We start from the raw sequence: 7,287 nt of genomic DNA on the forward strand, positions 1-7,287 counted from the left end.
AAATTTATTGAGGCAAACATAGTTGTAAAGATTGTTGTATCTTGTGCTTTCTTTCCTGTAACACACATGACGCGCTTTCAGCCCATGCTTCATGTACTCCTCTTTACGCGTGCATGGATGTACTCTTTAGTGCTGATTCATGATCTTATGCATGGTTTAAATCCGGCTGACGCCATATATGCTCACACGACCTGCTACTATAAAAAAAAAAAAAAGCATTTCTGTATTCATGCTGTTGTGTAACATCAGCGCTGCCAAATATGTTTGGATCTGCACTCAAACAGTATTTGTTTACATTCTTTTGAAGTGTTTTAAAACCTGCCATACACTGTGTCAGACATTTTCATATGACAGCAGTATCACTTAAACCAGTGGTTCTCAACCACATTCCTGGAGGACCACCAACACTGCACATTTTGCATATCTCCTTTGTCTGACACACCCATAACAAGTCTGTGAGTTTCTACTAATGAGAAGGTGACCTGAATCAGGTGTGTTTGATTAAGGAGACATGCAAAATGTGCAGTGTTGGTGGTCCTCCAGGAATGTGGTTGAGAACCACTGACTTAAACCATAATGTGGGAGAAGCGACGAAAGCTAAATCCTGTATGCGAACATTTACTCCCCATTAGATCTTATAAGGAGTTGGCACAAGCACGCCGTGACCATCAGCGCTGCCTCATTTTCAGTGGGATTGTATATGCATCTGTGCTCTTGCAGTTATTGTAAACATTAATGCTGTAGATGTTCTGCCCTTGTGTTCTTATTCCCCTAATTTTTGTGTACATTCCTATCTTTCACAAATGATCTGTTGCTATTTTGTGTTAAAAGTAAGGCTACATGTATAATGCAGAATACACGCCATACTAAACAGATGAATATTTTGTTACTTGTGCACTGTTCCTCCATCCTGTCTCATAGTGTAGTGGGCACTGACTTCTCTATTTTCTTCCTGCCCATTTGTATAATATTGCCAAATAAGATATTTAATAATTTATGTAAGTGTAAGTTGCAATGGTGAAAACACTACCCCCCCCCACCCCACCAGTGAAGTTGCTGAGTAGTTTACACATTAAAGCTTAATGCACTACACCTGTACACTGTAAAAAGCTGTGGGTAATAAAGCTTTTTCATTTGAATTGTGACGTCTGCTTATTTACTCTCCACTCTCTAACATCTTTCATCTCAAATATTTGAGATAAAAGATGTTATTGTGCCATGGAAACATAACTTTAACCTATGATGTTCTCTATAAAAATTTGAACTACACTACAAAGACATATCGTCCTATATTTCAGCAAGCTTCAGATGTCAGACACCCTCTTTTATGGTCCGTGTACTGTATAATGGTGTCAACTTCCTACGCATTTCTGCTGAAATGTCAGTGTTACACATGCTCCCAGAATAGAGCTCTCCTATAGCACTCTGTGATAGCAACAAAGTTTTCCTGTATTTCTGTTAATCACAACTAATTATAATATATTACATATATATATATATATATATATATATAAATGTCCTCATTTTGTCTTGGTCATGCATTACTATTAAAGAAAAATTCCATTTTATCATTTTGCAAACATTATAGAGATGTTCAGAGAACATTGAAAAGTAGTTGGATTTAAAAAAAAAGTTAAATGGATGTCCAACTAAAACAGTTTATAAAAAAACTTTCCAAGAACAATGTGTGAATAGATGTATAAATTGTGTTAACGTTTTGAGAGCATTATTAAAGAAAAGATAACTGAAGAACATTTTGTTCAAAATGTTTGTAAATAATTTTGAGAGAACCTTGCCAGATGTTACCTTGTGGACATTAAGTGCTTAATCACTCACACATGACATACAGACATAAAAACTGTCATGCTTGGAATGCGGAAAAAGTCTTGAAATGTACATTAGATGCGAAGGCCAAACAAGTCCATCTAGCACATTGACAAGCAGCGTGGTGGAATGCAAAAACGTGTTAAAAAAAAAAGCAGATTATAGTACCGATCATCTTTTCAAACCTATGGGCCGCAGCTTGCAAGTAATGTGGAGTTGTATTTCAGTCCGCATGTGAAAGGGGTTTGCATAGTAGCAGCAAAAAATGGACCATTTAATTTTAAGGGTCAGTGAGGAGGAAAAAGGTCAGCAACAACTCAGAAAACACTTTACTAATATTATAAACTGGCCTCTAGAGAAATGAAAAAAAAAGTATCATAATATCCCTTCAAATGAAAGTTGTCAAGTATTGTTTTTCACCCCCTGCAGCCACTCCTTACTGTAACTAAAGCTGAAAAATGTGCTATCCTCCAGAGCTGGAACAACAGATTTGGTGTTTGTTAAATGGCGACGAGTTTCACAGTAATTTCAGGCTTTGTAATGACATGCTGGCGAAAGAATTCCAAATGGCAGTAAGTCTTACAATAGAGTAGATTCAGTGAATCGCTTAATAACGCACTGATGAAAGCCCTCTGTGCCGTCATCCACACCCAGCCCTCGCACCATTACACAAGGTGGCTCTCAGCAGTGCTCAGCCAACACAAGCAGAGACCCATAGACTTTATTAGGTTGGCCTCACGTCCCAACTGGTGTGGTCTGACATCAGACAGGCTTAGTCTTAGACTGGAATCCCCCCTTTGGGTCTGCCATGATTCAGGGAATGATATCACTTCCTTCCCAGCCCTAACACAAGAACTGCGTTGCTGGGTGAATCCATTGTGGAGGAGAAGTGGCTCTGAAATCCATGACATATGGTAAATAATCTCTACCTACCTCATCCTCACCGCTTTCTATTTTGTCTCCTCAATAAAAGAGACTTAATGAATGTTTTGTTGAAAATAAAACCTTGTTTAACCACATAGGGTTGGAACTCGTTCAATTTGCATCAGTACAGCACCAGATGTATGTTTTCTTAATAGATTATGACAAATCGCATTTGGCTAGGCACTGACTCGCAATAATTAGCACGCAGTCCAATGCGACGGTCAAGCTGCCGTGATTTATCGCCGAAGTTCTGATGACAGCTGGGTGTAGAAAGTCTTTCAGATTCATTTCCTCTATTCATAAAGGGTATAAACATTTATAAAAGCTATTTCTCATGGCATACTTCATTTCATTTCGACATAAACACAATAGCTGCCACAGTTCAATAAGGTCATGCCAGTGCAATGGCATCCTTCATATTAGTTAAAGGTTGGCGGGAAAGATAAATAGCAATGTTTTGAAGAGATTCCAACAGCCACCCTATTTGTTTCGACCTTTCAGAACATGAACCAGATGACATTTGACCATCACAATAGGGTCGTCTCCCAGCACCTTTCATTAAAAGGTGAGGGCGGGAGTCAGTGACTTGGCAGGATGGCTGTAAGATAATGCCCGGTGCCAATTTCTCTGAATCTATTAGCAGTTCATTTCCATTCGTGACCACAGGCCATTGTTTTACCTCACAGCAAGGAGTATCGAGTGGCCGTAACCAGGACGTCTCAGACAACACGACGACGCACATGGCAGTGGTTTCTGTTGTGTTTGTGGGCTGAAACTGAACTCTCAGGTGGGTGGTACAGGGCTCTCCCACAGCCCTGAGCTAGTGACGTTGGTCCTGTTTACCAGGGACTCATCCCTTCAAGAGGTCTTCAAGACCCCTCATTCACTTGAGGAGGAGCTGAGTCATTTCAAAATGTCAGTGTTTACTGGGGCTTTGCATGAGAAAGTGACCCCTTGCTGCTGTGGAGAGAACTCAGTGTTTCCCATGGTTTAACATGTTTTTATTCAAGTGTCTGAAAACACATTAATCACATGTGGGTGAAACCTAGAGTTGCCATACACACCGGACTTACATCAGCCTTACATATCATAATGTCGGTACTTTGATCTTGCTGCTTCCTGTCTCCTGACGAAGTCATTCCTGACTCAGACATGTCATAATATGAAAAACAATTGTCTATACCCTTCCATGACCTCAGCTTTCCTGTAGCCGTCCCCAGCATGTACCTCCATATTGACATGGAAACGGTCTGGATTAGTTTTGGGGGATTTTCTAATGAACGGGGTGTTCTTAATCACCATGTATGAATCATGTCTCCAATTATTCAAGTAAATAACCAGTGACACATTGCGCAGCAGCCGCAAGTTGTACCATCTTCACAGTGGTAATACCTTGGTCAGTAGGGCAGGAGCTCTTTGCCAACTGGAAAGCTCTAGAGAGGCAGGCTGGAAAAAACTGTCAGCGGGTTAAAATGGGCAGCGCTGTGGCTACTCAAATTAGGCCTTAACTAACGGAAAAACAAGCAGGAAGCTGTTTGTGGGGAGTGCAGGAAGAGACAGGGTGGCAGTGCTAATCTGGTGACATGCTGCATGTTTCGGTCTTGAGCGGAGTCGTGAATGCGGCTGTGCGCTAACTAAGGAGCCAGTTGCAATTTATCTTGGGATAATGAGAGACTGGGCAGCCTCTAACTGATGGTTTAGCTGTAATGGTCTACCGCTGCCGTATTCCACACTGTTCATCTTAAAATCATCGCCCCATAGTGATACAGCAAGCACCACCTGAATTATATTAGCACTGGACCAAAACCTATTGTGCTGCCTCGCTGTCTACTGCCTACATAGGCAGCTGCCTTCCTAGTCAGCATCTTGAAACCTCACAAGTTTGGGAATCTGTGTGCACCACACAAATATTGCGGACATTTCTTTTGTCCTTATGGATACAAAAATCAAGCTGTGGACTGTGCTGATGTTGAAACCTATGTCACATGGACTGTATACAAACAGATAAAGTTTACTTTGAAGCGTGCCAATGCTGTCTTACAATGCTGCCTCTGTTGCCAGTTCACCAGGGTTTTGGAACCAAGCATGTGGTATCGATTACAATCAAGGTGCATTATGGCACAGGCTATCAAAACATCATTCTCTTTCCAGCTGCTATGGTCCATTTATGTTTCCAAAATGATAAAACATTGGGTTTTGTCCCAATGTTCACTGAAAAGTACAATATGGACTATGACCCCATCCAGATCATTGAAACCTCTACTGCATTAAAGCCAAGTATTTTTATAAGCTGCCTTCTAACCATAACAATAGATCACATATCAAAATAAGAGGGTATGCTGGCCATTTCCCCCCTTCACAATGGTTAACCAAATCATAGTGCATGCTGGCACAAGATTCATAACAGTTCCTAGAAATACTAGAAGCAATTAGACATTATAATCCCTAGACTGAGCTTAGACTAGAGTGATTCCTCTGGCATAACACCAGTCTTTGTCTGTCAAACCATTGACGCATGCTCTAATAATCTGCATTGTATTCCAACTAGTGAAACTACTCATAAAGTGAAACTGAATATATGTATTATGCCTGAATATTTTTGGCACATTTATTTCGCAAGTGATGTTTTCAAATCAGTGCTTGGTCAAAACCACATTCCCCCTTGTCTTCGCATAGCCACATTTTTTTTTATTACCAACATAAAGTCTAGTCCACTTTGCACTTTAGCATGGCCAAGAACCGCCTACTTAGACAGGAAGTGGCTGTCTGACCGGCATGTAAGGGGACCAATCTCCAAGCGAAATTGTTTAGAGTACTTTTTTAAGACTTGATGTTCCTTATTATAGTCGCACAGGGACTTGTAAACATGATTTCGATTTTCCTAACAGACTGAACCAGTGAATCCTGCACAACGCCAGCCAATTAGAATGCAGCAAGCCATGTGTTTTGCATACAGTGTGTATCGAAGGCCCATGCGGGCATGCCAACTTATCTGTCACCAAGTTGGTTGTTTCGCAATACTCTTCGTTAGACTGAGTATAAAGTGCGAAGACCGAAACAGACATAGAGCAGAGCTAAAGTGCCCTTTTCAAGACCTCTTTTGTTATGATGTATAAAAGAGAGCGCGAGGAAGGAGAAAAGAGGAAGAGGCGAGTGTTCTTTGTGTGCTCTGGGATGACTTACCACACAGGATGTGGCGGAGAAGGGAAAGGACAACACTGCACTCTTTCATGTCCCATTTCTGAAGTCTGGAACGTGGCGACTTCTTAATTCTGTGCGTATGCAGCTCTGACACTGATCACAGATTAATATGAGCAATGACCGCAGCATTGTTTCTGTGTTATTAAGCACTATAAGAGCTATGAATATGTAATCCTGCAGGCTAAAAGGACAACGAAAAGTTCCAAGGGATACAAAATCCCATGAGCGAGGCTCTGCGGTGATGCTAATATTTCAAATCGAACTTCCTGCCTCTCCTTGCATGCTGAAATATTGTGAAGTTTATGCAAAGAAAGCGGTCGGCCTGAGACACTTTAGCGTAGCCACATGGAGTCTGCAGCCAGAAAAAAACATCCTCACGGTGACTCCACAGTCTGCGAAACATGGGAAGGATTCTGGCGTGGTGCTCTTGCTCATCCTGTGTGTATAATACCACGCTTACAGGAGAGCTAATAATATGCTCCCGGGGCCTGCTCAGCACTGAGGAAAGTGCCTGCCAGTGGTTTCAGCTGCTTTGCTCTCAACACTGCCTGGTTTTGGCTGTCTGTCATATTCTGATGGAGTGCTGGGTTCGGCGTATTCAACTACCTTCTGGCTTGGGCAAGAACAGCTCACATGGCAAAACAAAAGGGTATAAATACCACCCAAACCTTCCTGCCGCAGCGCCTGCATTCTGTGGAAAATAGCTGAAGGCACGAGAAACCCACGGCAAAACAAGGGTTCTCACGGTATATTAATGACTCTCGAGTGAACGTGGCGTGCTGCGGGATAGCGGTCCCTGCGAGGGCAGCCAAGTTCATAAGGTTATGAAGTGTGCTCAAGCTTGTCCGGCCTTGCCCTAATTTCAGAAGGGGAATGCAGGTGACCCGATCGTCGTCCGCAGGAATGCTCGTTGCCAAAACAGTGTGAGCAGACACGAGTTTCGCAGAAGTCACACAAACTCCAGCATGGTGCTGTTTGCAACCAGAGTAATAATTGTGGTTTTGAAAAAAGCTGATATAATGGTGGAGCATTACAAGCTTTCAGCGCTGGAGGCTGGATAAATGGGGGATAGCCAAGCACATGAACTCTGTTGACATTCATCAATTCTCTTTTGCAAACTGGCGTTTTCTCTGCAGCTGCCTAAAATAACTTTTAAAACTTTTTTTATGCTGGGATTTGTAATTGCTTGAACAACAAAAGGCACATTTGTTTACGAAGCTCTGTTCTTTTTAACATGGCTTCAGCTTGGCAATACCAAGAGGAATTTCACCATGTTTATAAGTTCTGCTAAACACTCGGTGACACTGATTCTTTTCAGGAATATCATGGATGCTGATC

This window comes from Cyprinus carpio, chromosome B9, assembly GCF_018340385.1.
Source record: "Cyprinus carpio isolate SPL01 chromosome B9, ASM1834038v1, whole genome shotgun sequence".
NCBI classification, from domain to species: Eukaryota; Metazoa; Chordata; class Actinopteri; order Cypriniformes; family Cyprinidae; genus Cyprinus; species Cyprinus carpio.